This window comes from Pseudoliparis swirei, chromosome 23, assembly GCF_029220125.1.
Source record: "Pseudoliparis swirei isolate HS2019 ecotype Mariana Trench chromosome 23, NWPU_hadal_v1, whole genome shotgun sequence".
Classification (NCBI taxonomy): domain Eukaryota; kingdom Metazoa; phylum Chordata; class Actinopteri; order Perciformes; family Liparidae; genus Pseudoliparis; species Pseudoliparis swirei.
This window is the reverse complement of record NC_079410.1, coordinates 1,002,099-1,015,600: the sequence shown is the minus strand read 5'-3', so window position 1 is coordinate 1,015,600 and position 13,502 is coordinate 1,002,099.

Here is a 13,502-nt window from a genome sequence, read left to right as displayed (position 1 = left end):
AACATTATGTGATAATACTAATCACACTCATATTGCCTTTCTCTTTCAGTTTATGAAGAAATGGTGCCCAGGAAGGGTAAGGTTCAACCTAGACCTACTTTAATGACTAAAAAAAGTATCTTTCACACACTGACATTTAACAATGACTACAATAATTCACCAAAAAATACTTATTAGTTCCTTGCAATGTCTTTATACAGTAGGACGGAAGCATAAGGCCCTGCAGGTGGCAAAAGGTGGTAAGTTATTCTTTATCTTGCCATCTGGACTCGAGTACTACAACACTAGTTCATCTACGTCCATCTACTCATATAGCAAATTTGGTTACTTCTTGTGACTTGATAGGACCATCTGCAAAGATATCAATTTTTCACCAGTCACCACTGGCTGGTGGAGCCTCCGCCCCAGCCCCAACCCCATCCAGCCCTGCTGCCCCATCAACCCCTACTGCCCCACCCAGCCCTGCTGCCCCATCAACCCCTCCTGCCCCACCCAGCCCTGCTGCCCCATCAACCCCTACTGCCCCATCCAGCCCTGCTGCCCCATCAACCCCTCCTGCCCCATCAACCCCTACTGCCCCACCCAGCCCTGCTGCCCCATCAACCCCTCCTGCCCCATCAACCCCTACTGCCCCACCCAGCCCTGCTGCCCCATCAACCCCTCCTGCCCCACCCAGCCCTCCTGCCCCATCAACCCCTCCTGCCCCACCCAGCCCTCCTGCCCCATCAACCCCTCCTGCCCCACCCAGTGCTCCTGCCCCATCAACCCCTCCTGCCCCACCCAGCCCTGCTGCCCCATCAACCCCTCCTGCCCCATCAACCCCTCCTGCCCCACCCAGCCCTCCTGCCCCATCAACCCCTCCTGCCCCACCCAGCCCTGCTGCCCCATCAACCCCTCCTGCCCCACCCAGCCCTGCTGCCCCATCAACCCCTCCTGCCCCACCCAGCCCTGTTGCCCCATCAACCCCTCCTGCCCCATCAACCCCTACTGCCCCATCAACCCCTCCTGCCCCACCCAGCCCTCCTGCCCCATCAACCCCTACTGCCCCAACCAGCCCTGCTGCCCCATCAACCCCTCCTGCCCCACCCAGCCCTGTTGCCCCATCAACCCCTCCTGCCCCATCAACCCCTACTGCCCCATCAACCCCTCCTGCCCCATCAACCCCTACTGCCCCACCCAGCCCTGCTGCCCCATCAACCCCTACTGCCCCACCCAGCCCTGCTGCCCCATCAACCCCTCCTGCCCCATCAACCCCTCCTGCCCCACCCAGCCCTCCTGCCCCATCAACCCCTCCTGCCCCAGCAACCCCTCCTGCCCCACCAACCCCTCCTGCCCCATCAACCCCTCCTGCCCCAGCAACCCCTCCTGCCCCATCAACCCCTCCTGCCCCACCAACCCCTCCTGCCCCACCAACCCCTCCTGCCCCACCAACCCCTCCTGCCCCATCAACCTCTCCTGCCCCATCAACCCCTCCTGCCCCACCCAGCCCTGCTGCCCCATCAACCCCTCCTGCCCCATCAACTCCTCCTGGTGAAATTTGACCTTTTGGAAGCTGATTTCAAGCTTGTTTCAAATATTTTTTCATTATTTGTCTGTTTCAAATGTTATGATTGCCCAAAGTCAGCTGATCAGTTAGATTTCATGGAATAGAATTTTGACAAAAACAACTTTAAAGAGAGGGGTTCTAAATAGACTGACTGGTTTCCCCAGAGCCCATCACAGTTTTGGGTTATAGGAACATCTGTTGGGATGGCAGTAAAGACAGAAGGGCTATGTACAGACATTACATGTGTACAATACTGTACTGTACGTAAAGAAGATGAAATCCTAATATTGTTACGAATAATATTGTTGAAACATTGAAACCTTCTTTGAGTGTGACTCTCAGAAATTATTTTACAAAGATACCAGATAACGGTGGAGGAGATCAGGAGGAGGTCAGGAGGAGGACTGCTCCACCTGAGAGCATGTCCATAAACACCCTCACTGCGCTCCTGAGAACCAGCAAAAATGTGAAGAGGGACCTCAGGGAGCAGCTGCAGGAGGTCGGGTGACTCCGGGCACAGTGACCAAAGTCACCTCACTTTGCTCAAAGCTGTCAGAGGGTACAGTTCAATTCTACACACTATTCTTGTAACGGCACTTTTTACATAAATTTATATCAAGAAAGAACTTCAGAAAGCCAGCTCCAAACTATTACACCCCAGTGTCAATAAGTGTTTCATTGTCACATTGGTATGTGCATCAAATCTGAATTTAATACTGTGTTTGTGTCATGATATGTCTTTCCCATTTTTGTTAAGGCGAAGCCAAGGACCTGTCCTCCTCTGTCGGTGCTCTGGCTGCCAGGAGCATCGAGTTTAAAGAAGTGGCCATGCTGCCGGCATCAGACCCCACTGGCCACAGGGAGAGCCACGGAGTTCAAGTAATTTGCAATATTCCACATCCTATATCTGGGCTCTGACAGGTAAAATAGACATTATTCATTATTGACTGATTTTCCCAGCTGCTCCTGAACGCATCATCTCACTCTTCCGGTAAGCTCTGGTTGCCAGCTCAACAGCGAGCATGACTTCTTCTTCTCTCCCTCCCGCTCCCTCTTGCTCAGTGTGTCTCATGTATAGTTATCCCCCTGCCTCCCTTAATGATAACGATACATGCAACAAGTGTAGTTTATTTGCTAGGTTGGAGGCAGGTCTAAGTGGGTTAGATGCACGGCTCCGCGCTATCGAAGCTCAGACAGCTATGCTAGTTAGCCCGCCCTCTCCCGTAGCCGGCGCGGAGCTACAGTCAGCTGTTAGCTGTTCCCCGGCGGTAACCGTGCAGCCGGGTGGTTGGGTAACTGTTCGCAGGAGTAGTAAGTCTACACAGAAGCCCGCTGTGCACCAACCACTTCACGTTTTGAACCAGTTTTCCCTGCTCAGCGACACGCTGAGGAACACACCCTGGTTATCGGGAGCTCTATAGTCAGGAACGTGACGTTAGCGAAGCCGCGGACCAGAGTCGTGTGCCTCCCGGGGGCCAGAGCGGGCGACGTGGAGTCTTGTTTGAAGCTGCTGGCTAAGGACAAGCGGAGATACAGTCAGATTGTAATACACGCCGGTGGTAATGACGCCCGAGCCCGTCGGTCGGAAGTCACTAAAATTAATGTGGAATCGGTGTGTGCTTATGCCAAGACGTTGTCGGACACCGTAATTTTCTCTGGCCCTCTCCCAAATTTGCAGACAGACGAATTGTATGGCGAATGTCGTCTTTCAACCGCTGGCTGTCGGGTGATGCCCAGCGAATAATGTGGGCTACGTGACAACTGGAAGACTTTCTGGGAAAACCTGATCTGATGAGGAGGCGGCATCCATCCCACGTTGGACGGAGCGCGTCTCATTTCTGCGAAATGACCAAGTTGATCACTGGACTTAATCCATGACAACCCAGGGTTCAGATCAGGAACCGGGAGCAGAGTTGTAGTTTAACACCCTTCTCTGCTCTTCCATTCGAGCAGTTACCCACCCTTGACTTTAGAGTAGAGACTGTGTCTGTCCCACGGCCACTTCAATTAAATAAATCAAAAGTAAGCAGAAGAGGAGTCGTACACAATAACCTTATACAAGTTAACACCATTATTTCAGCAGTGCAACAAAACAGGACTATTAAATGTGGTCTCCTAAATATTCGATCTCTGTCATCTAAAGCTGTGTTACTAAATGATTTAATATCAGATAATCACATTGATTTATGTTGCCTAACTGAAACCTGGCTGAGCCATGAAGAATATGTCTGCCTGAATGAATCGACTCCTCCAAGTCATATTAATACTCACATTCCTCGAGGCACCGGTCGAGGAGGTGGAGTAGCAGCCATCTTTGAATCGAGCCTATTAATTAATCCTCAACCAAAATTACACTACACCTCATTTGAAAGCCTTGTTCTTAGTCTTTCACATCCAACCTGGAAAACACTACAGCCAATTCGATTTGTGATTCTGTACCCGCCACCAGGTCCATATTCAGAGTTTATATCTGAATTCTCAGAATTTATATCAAGTTTGGTTCTTAAAACCGATAAAGTTATTATTGTTGGAGATTTTAATATCCATGTGGATGTTGATAATGATTGCCTTAGTGCTGCATTCATCTCCTTGTTGGACTCGATTGGCTTCTGTCAGAGAGTACAGAAACCCACTCACAGCTTTGGCCACACGCTTGATCTTGTTCTTACTTATGGCGTTGACATTGAGCATTTGAACGTCTTCCCACAGAATCCTCTTCTGTCAGACCACAACCTCATAACTTTTGAATTTATACTACCGGAGTGTACTCCGTTAGTCAAAAGTTTCTACACCAGATGTCTAACTGACAGTGCTGTAGCTAAATTTAAAGCGATTCCTTCTGTATTTGATTCGATACCACGTCTCAATATAACAGAGGACTCCTGGTCTAACTTTAGTCCGTCCCAGATTGATCATCTTGTTGATAGTGCCATAGGCTCTCTGAGAATGACACTGGACTCGATAGCCCCTCTGAAGAAGAAGACAGTGAGGAAGAGGAGGTTTGCTCCATGGTATAACCCTCAGACCCGCAAACTGAAGCAAACGTCACGAAAGCTTGAACGCATATGGCGTTCAACTAATCTCGAAGAATCCCGCTTAGTTTGGCGAGATAGTCTTAAGACATATAAGAAGGCCCTCCGTAATGCCAGAGCAGCCTATTACTCATCAATAATAGAAAAAAATAAAGACAACCCCAGGTTTCTCTTCAGCACTGTAGCCAGGCTGACAGAGAGTCACAGCTCTGTGGAGCCGAGCATTCCTATAAACCTCAGTGGTAATGACTTTATGAACTTCTTTAATGAAAAGATTTTAACTATTAGGGACAAGATTAATATTCTCTTGCCCATAACCAGTGCCAATCTGTCCTCAAGTGGAATGGCCTTGGAAACCGCTGTATGCTCTGGTGTATATTTGGAGGGATTTTCTCCTATCAACCGTGACCAATTATTTTCAACGGTTTCTACTTCGAACACGTCTACCTGTCTCTTGGACCCCATCCCGACGAGGCTGCTTAAAGACGTTTTGCCTTTAATTGGCGGCTCTCTATTAGATATTATCAATGTGTCTCTGCTAACAGGCCACGTACCACACTCCTTCAAGGTGGCTGTTATTAAACCTCTCCTGAAGAAGCCCACTCTGGATCCAGAGGTGTTGGCTAACTACAGACCGATCTCTCACCTCCCCTTCCTCTCCAAGATCCTTGAGAAAGTGGTCGCAAATCAGTTGTGCGACTTTCTACATCATAATAGTTTATTTGAGAAATTTCAATCAGGATTTAGAAAACACCACAGCACTGAGACGGCACTGGTGAAAATTACAAATGACCTCTTAATGGCAGCAGATAAAGGACTCCTCTCTGTCCTGGTCTTGTTAGACCTTAGTGCTGCATTCGACACCATTGACCATGACATCCTGTTACAGAGACTGGAGCAGTCGATTGGCATTTCAGGCACGGCACTAATTTGGTTTAAATCCTATTTATCAGATCGATCTCAGTTTGTATTTGTAAACGATGACGCCGATAACCACCAACGTTAATCACGGAGTTCCACAAGGTTCTGTGCTTGGACCAATTTTATTTACCTTATACATGCTTCCTTTGGGCAATATTATCAGGAAACACTCCATAAACTTTCATTGTTATGCAGATGACACTCAACTATATTTATCGATAAAACCAGAGGAGAGCAACCAACTCTGTAAAATTCAAGCATGTCTTAAAGACATAAAACATGGATGACCTGCAACTTCTTGATGTTAAACTCAGACAAAACCGAAGTAATTTTAATCGGCCCTGAGCACCTCAGAGATCAATTATCTGGTGATGTGGATTCTGTAGACGGCATTGCCCTGGCATCCAACACCACTGTAAAGAATCTTGGCGTTATCTTTGATCGGGACTTGTCCTTTAACTCCCACGTAAAGCAAATCTCAAGGACTGCATTCTTTCATCTACGTAATATTTCAAAATCAGGCACATCTTGTCTCAAAAGATGCAGAAAAATTGGTTCACGCGTTCGTTACTTGAGACTGGATTACTGCAACTCCTTATTAGCAGGCTGCTCTAATAAATCTCTTAGGTCCCTCCAGTTGATCCAGAATGCTGCAGCTCGTGTTCTCACTAAAACTAAGAAAAGAGATCACATCACTCCTGCACTAGCTGCTCTGCACTGGCTCCCAGTAAAATCAAGAATCACTTTTAAAATTCTTCTCTTAACCTACAAAGCCTTGATTGGTGATGCTCCATCATATCTTAAGGAGCTTGTCGTACCATATTGCCCCACTAGAGAGCTACGCTCACTAAATGCGGGACTACTTGTAGTTCCTAGAGTCTTAAAAAGTAGAATGGGAGCCAGAGCCTTTAGTTATCAAGCTCCTCTTTTATGGAACCAGCTTCCAATTTCAGTCCGGGAGGCAGACACAGTCACCTCGTTTAAGAGTAGACTTAAGACCTTCCTCTTTGACAGAGCTTATAGTTAGGGCTGAATCAGGTTCACCTGGTCCAGCCCCTTGATATGCTGCTATAGGCTTATAGCTGCCGGGGGACGTTTTAGGATGCACTGAGTACCTATCTCCTCTTTTTTCTCTCCTTAAGGATGAATTTTCATCTCTCAATCAGAATCAGAATCAGAATCAGAATCAGAAACAGGTTTATTGCCAAAGAATGAATGTTTTCACAAACAAACGAGGAATTTTTTTTGGTGGAAGGTGCAACATTTGGACATGACAAACAACAATCAACGCAAGGAGGGAGGAGGAGTGGGAGGAAGAGGGAGGAGGAGGAAGAGGAAGGAGCGGGAAGAAGGAGGAGAGAGGAAGGTGGAAGAAGAGGTGGTAGTCCTGGGGGTGACAGTCAGTCAGTCCCGGGGTCCATTGATGAGCCCGACCGCCGGGAAAAAGCTATTGGTGTGGCGGGAGGTCGTGGTCATGATGGACGCAGCCTCCTCCCGAGGAGGGACTCGAACAGGAGTGTCCAGGGTGGGAGGGTCGGCGACAATCTTTCTGGCCCGCTTCAGTGACCTGGAAGTGAACAGGACCTGGAGGGAAGGCAGATTGCAGCCGATAACCCTCTCGGCCGAGCGGATGATGCTCTGCAGCCTGCGCTTGTCTTTGGCTGTGGCTGCAGGGTGCCAGACGGTGATGGAGGAGCAGATGATGGACTCAACGATGGCCGTGTAGAACTGTACCATCATCTTCCCTGGCAGGTTGAATTTCCTCAGCTGCCTCAGGAAGAACATCCTCTGCTGGGCCTTCTTGGAGATGGAGCCGATGTTCAGCTCCCACTTGAGGTCCTGGGAGATGATGGAGCCCAGGAAGCGGTAGGACTCCACAGCGTCGGGGAGTCACACAGGATGAGAGGGCGGGTGGGGCTGCATTCCTCCTGAAATCCACAACCATCTCCACTGTCTTCAGGCGTTGAGCTCCAGGTTGTTCTGGCTGCACCAGGTCACCAGGTGGTCAGTCTCCCACCTGTAGGCGGTCTCGTCCCGCCAGAGATGAGTCCAATGAGGGTGGTGTCATCCGTGAACTTTAGGAGCTTGACGGACTGGTGACTGGAGGTGCAGCTGTTGGTGTACAGGCAGAACAGCAGAGGGAGAGAACACAGCCTTGGGGAACCCGTGCTGGTGGTCCGGGAGCCTGAGACGTGTTTCCCCAGCCTCACGTGCTGCTTCCTGTCGGTCAGGAAGTCTGTGATCCACCTGCAGGTGGAGTCGGGCACGTGCAGCTGGGAGAGCTTGTCCTGCAGCAGGGACGGGATGATCGTATTGAAGGCAGAGCTGAAGTCCACAAACAGGATCCTGGCGTAGGTTCCTCGGGAGTCCAGATGCTGGAGGATGTAGTGAAGGGCCATGTTGACTGCATCGTCTGCAGACCTGTTGGCTCTGTAGGCGAACTGCAGGGGGTCCAGGAGTGGGTCGGTGATGGTCTTGAGGTGTGACAGGACCAAGCGTTCAAAGGACTTCATGACCACAGAGGTCAGGGCGACGGGCCTGTAGTCATTGAGTCCTGTGATCTTGGGTTTTTTGGGGACGGGATGATGGTGGAGGCCTTGAAGCAGGCTGGAACGTGGCATGTCTCCAGAGAGGTGTTGCAGATGTCGGTGAACACCGGAGACAGCTGGTCCGCACAGTGCTTCAGGGTGGAGGGGGAGACGGAGTCCGGGCCCGCTGCTTTGCGGGGGTTCTGCTTTTTAAACAGCCTGTTGACTGCTCTCTCCAGGATGACGAGGGGCGTCGCTGAGTTGATGGAGGGTGCTCCAAAGGTGTGAGCCCTTGGTGGGCTGGGGGAGGGTGGGCTGATGGTCTGTGGCTTGTTGGTGGGGCTGTGGGGGATGGTCTCAGGACTGCTCCATTGTCTTTCAAAGCGGCAGTAGAACTCATTTAGCTCGTCTGCCAGAAGCACATTGTTCATGGAGTGGGGTGATTTGGGCTTGTAGTTGGTGATCTGCCTGAGCCCTCTCCAGACAGAAGCAGAGTCGTTTGCTGAGAGCTGCTGTTGCAGTTTCTCAGAGTACAGTCGTTTAGCATCTCTCACCGCCTTGCTAAACCTGTATTTGGACTCTGTGTACAGGTCCTTGTCCCCACTCCTGAATGCCTGGTCCTTCTGCAGTCTTAGCTTCCTGAGCTCCGCTGTGAACCAGGGTTTGTCGTTGTTATAACTCACCCTGGAGCAGGATGGAATACAGCTGTCCTCACAGAAGCTGATGTAGGAAGTTACAGCCTCTGTGTACTCATCCAGGCTGTTGGTAGCAGTCCTGAAGACATCCCAGTCAGTACAGTCAAAGCACGCCCGTAGATCCTCCAGAGCCTCACTGGTCCACTTCTTGAACTTCCTCACCACAGGTTTGCAGAGCTTTAGTCTCTGCCTGTATGAGTGAATCAGATGAACCATGACGTGGTCAGAGTTTCCCAGTGCAGCTCGAGGGACGTGATAGGCCCTGCTGATTGTTGTGTAGCAGTGGTCCAGAATGCTCTTCTCTCTGGTAGGGCATTTAATTAACTGTCTATATTTAGGGAGTTCGTGGCTGAGGTTTCCTTTGTTAAAATCCCCGAGTACAATAACCAAAGAGTCCGGGAAGGTCCGCTCCACACGCCGTATCTGTTCAGCGAGTGTCTGTTGTGCCTCGTTCACGTTCCCCTGCGGCGGCATGTAAACTCCGGCCAGGATGAATGAAGCGAACTCACGTGGGGAGTAGAAGGGTTTGCAGTGAATGATAAAAGATTCCAGGTCCGGCGAACAGTGCTGTAGAATCACCGTTACGTCGTTGCACCAGCCGTTGTTGAGGTAAAAGCAGACACATTACTAACTCTGCTTTCTCCCCGGAAGTCCTTTTGACTTTACGTCTCATGGGGTCATCGGACCCTATGAGACGGCATAGATCCTATCTGCCTGATGGATCGTCTGGGTCGTGGAATTCCTGCTCATGACTACGCCACTGTCCTGTTGAGACTCCGCCCACTGTTGAGACTCCGCCCACTCCTCCTCCCCACCGCCATCTGCCTGATGGATCGTGGAGGTCTCCATCGTGGAATAAGCCTACTATGAACTATTCATACACTCTGTCATATTCATTGAATGTATTTTAACTCTAAATCTGTCCTTCTGTACACATTACATCTATTGTTCTGTCCATCCTAGGAGAGGGATCCTCCTCTGTTGCTCTCCTGCAGGTTTCTTCCCTTTTTATCCCCCCTGAAGGGTTATTTGGGAGTTTTTCCTGGTCCGATGTGAGGTTTTGGGGCAGGGATGTCTATGTGTACAGATTGTAAAGCACTCCGAGACAAATTTGTAATTTGTGAAATTGGGCTATACAAATAAACTGAATTGAAACTGAATTATTTATCCTGAATTTATGTTTTTATCTTTTCCTCCAGACAACAGCTCCAGCACCTCGGCAACCAGGTGAGGTCAAATGAGCAATTTGGTCTCCTAACGCACACCTTGGGGCCAGGAATGGTAGAGGTGGTGGTGGATGTTTTTAAAAAGTGTGTTGACACACACATTGTAAATATTAACAATTAACAATTTTTTTCTTCTGTTGTTTGTTGTGTTAATTAATTAAATAACTTGATGTTCTACATCACTGTGTATGTGTTGTGAATTGGAAGTGTATTGAACTTGGCATCTTGATTTAACTAGTCTGATAATTTAGCTCGCTGGGCCTGAAATCGCATGGTGTAAATTACAGATCCGACATGTTAGGCATGTGGATTAAGGCAAAGTCATGGTAACACAATATTTCAACACTAATTTCTACAGCTTCACATAAGGGTTTATTCCAGTAGAGTGTTCCAAGTTAATGAAACCCCAACTTACATTAATTATTATTTTAAAAAAAAATATCGTCAGAGGACACACACATGATGGAGGAGAGACATGACTGATGGGGTGTGACGTATTCTTTATTGAAAATAAAGGCCAAGTACAACCCTCATACACACAGTAACCAAGTTGGTACAGAATAATGTGAAAATGGTAAAAATAAAATTTCACACGCAAACAGCTTAGTTTACTAAGCACTAAGGATGGCAGAATTTAATCTTCATTGGAATTTGTCTTCATTGGATCTCCTGTTGACGATCCGGTTGCATGGCGGGATCGCTCACACCTCCACTGAATGACATTTGGTCTTTTTTTTTAATCTTCCTTTCTATCAAGGCGATTCCTCATGAAAACATCCTCAGGAATATTCTCTTCAAGATTTTCAAAGGATCGCTTGATTCTAGGGTCCCTTTCCTTCTTAAAGCCATCTTCAATTGACTTCAGCCAATGCTTCTCCATTGCCTGAACGGGGAAAAAGTATGAAAACATAAGCCTATGACTCCCTGAGACACACATACTAAACTATTTTATCTTGTGATGACCTGAACTATAGGCTACATGGTCAGTGTTAAGCAGTCTGGAGCACAACGTTAATCCACCATGCCTAGATTCCTCTCCACTGGCTGTCACAGTCACCTGTAGTCTATTATAAAGCCTATTAGCCTGTAAGAAATCAAGTTATTTTCAACAAAAGTTCTTATAATCACCATCTGCCCTTGAGTAAACTATTAGTAATCTCCCTGAAAGACAACCACTAAGTGTCACTTTGCAGCCTGAAAGACAACATCCCTGGAGACGCCCCGCAGTTATCTAAAACCAGGTGACTGCTTTTAATTTGGCCAAAATTACAGAGCAGTCTGGCAGATGTGCAATCTTCAGCAAAGATAGATACTGGACAATTATGTTAAGACAACAGGCTGCCTGTGTTAAACAGTGTTAGAAAGCAGCCTGACAGTCAGATGCCTCAGAGTTATCCTTATTCCAAAGTAGCCTAGAAGTCAACCAGTCTCAATGTCAGGTGCCTCAAAGGCATCCAAAGCCAATTGGCTGCCTGAGAGTCAACCAGTGTTAGTAAGCAGCCTGGGAGTCAGCCCCTCTTAATGTCCGTCTAGATGCCTTACAGGTATCTAAAACCAACTGGATGCCTGTGAGTTAACCTGTGTACCAACGACTAGGCAGCCTGGCAGTCAACACGACCTATGATGCCTCAGAGTTATCCAGAGACAGGTGGCTGCCTCAGAGTTATCCTTATTCCAAAGCAGCCTGGAAGTCAACCAGTCTCAATGTCATTTGAAAGATAACCACTAACCACTAACAATCACTAAAATACAGTGATTAATCTACAGTAATTAATCTTACTTTGTAGGCTTACTGTTACCTAATGTTTTAACCAGATTTAGCGAGCTAGCAGGTTGAAATAACATTACCACAACATTAGCTGGCCCATCTTACATGTACAGCCCTAAAGCAAACACTATTAGCTATTTCATGTTTAAAATATAAATATATTAGCTACGTACCTTTGAAAATGTGGAGCTTTCACAGTTGGTTGAGAGATGGAATGAGAGCGCTCAACAGAAAGTTTGAATATGCGCTCCAAGTGGGTAGCGCATTGATTGGATCAGAGTTTTGGGGGCGGGACCACCTTCCAGGCAGCCGCTGCCTTGAAGGCGACGGTGAGGGCTCAAAACACAATCGAGCCCTTGAGGGACCCCATAGTGAGAGGAAGAGGAGGGGACCCAGGACGGTGCCTTGAGGGACCCCATAAACCTGAACCCCGACCAGAGGGTGTGGACCAGAGGGTCTGGATGTGTAAACGACTCTGAGGCCTAAAGTATCAACAAGTTGATTTACGCACAGGTATGACAGGTAAACACATCCTCACAGAGCAGATTACACTTCTGGGTCTAGACTCCAACCAAAGACTCCTAGGTCTTTACCTTCTGGGTCTAGACTCCAACCAAAGACTCCTAGGTCTTTACCTTCTGGGTCTAGACTCCAAGGTCTTTACCTTCTGGGTCTAGACTCCAACCAAAGACTCCTAGGTCTTTACCTTCTGGGTCTAGACTCCAACCAAAGACTCCTAGGTCTTTACCTTCTGGGTCTAGACTCCAAGGTCTTTACCTTCTGGGTCTAGACTCCAACCAAAGACTCCTAGGTCTTTACCTTCTGGGTCTAGACTCCAACCAAAGACTCCTAGGTCTTTACCTTCTGGGTCTAGACTCCAACCAAAGACTCCTAGGTCTTTACCTTCTGGGTCTAGACTCCAACCAAAGACTCCTAGGTCTTTACGTTCTGGGTCTAGACTCCAACCAAAGACTCCTAGGTCTTTACCTTCTGGGTCTAGACTCCAACCAAAGACTCCTAGGTCTTTACCTTCTGCGTCTAGACTCCAACCAAAGACTCCTAGGTCTTTACCTTCTGGGTCTAGACTCCAACCAAAGACTCCTTGGTCTTTATCTTCTGGGTCTAGACTCCAACCAAAGACTCCTAGGTCTTTATCTTCTGGGTCTAGACTCCAACCAAAGACTCCTAGGCAGGCACGTGCACAGATAGAGCCCTAGTGGTGCTCAAGCACCAGCCCTTTTGCCCTGGATGAGAAAAGTGCCCTTTTTGCTGGAGCCCACTTTTTTCATTCATCAGTATTTAAGAAGAAAGTTACTCTCTCTGTCATCAAGTCCCCCCAAATGTGTTTTAATATCAGACGGGGCATTTATTTGAGTTCTTGTGAGAATTTCGCCCCGACATGCTCCGTGGCGCTCAAGACCCCCCCCCTCCCTCCGCCGCGCCCCTCCCTCCTCCTCCACTTCCTCCTCCACGCAGTGCTCCTCGCGCCACTTAACGGGTGCACCTCCTTCTCCTCTGACCCACAGCACCAGACAAACTGATCATGACGTGTTTGTCCCCTGACGTTGTTTTGTGATAAATCAACCACAACATTAGCGCTGCTGAAAACATGACGTCACAACTGGTCCGACGTTTCCTAAAAAAATAAACAGACAAAAACTCACGAAATCCGTGATTTCAAAGCCTTGCAGCTGTTTACTGACGTTAGTTATGTTTAGAGAATAGAGAGAGGGAGAGAGAAGAGATAAGAGAGAGAGAGAAGAGAGAGAATTCATATTCCGTTCTA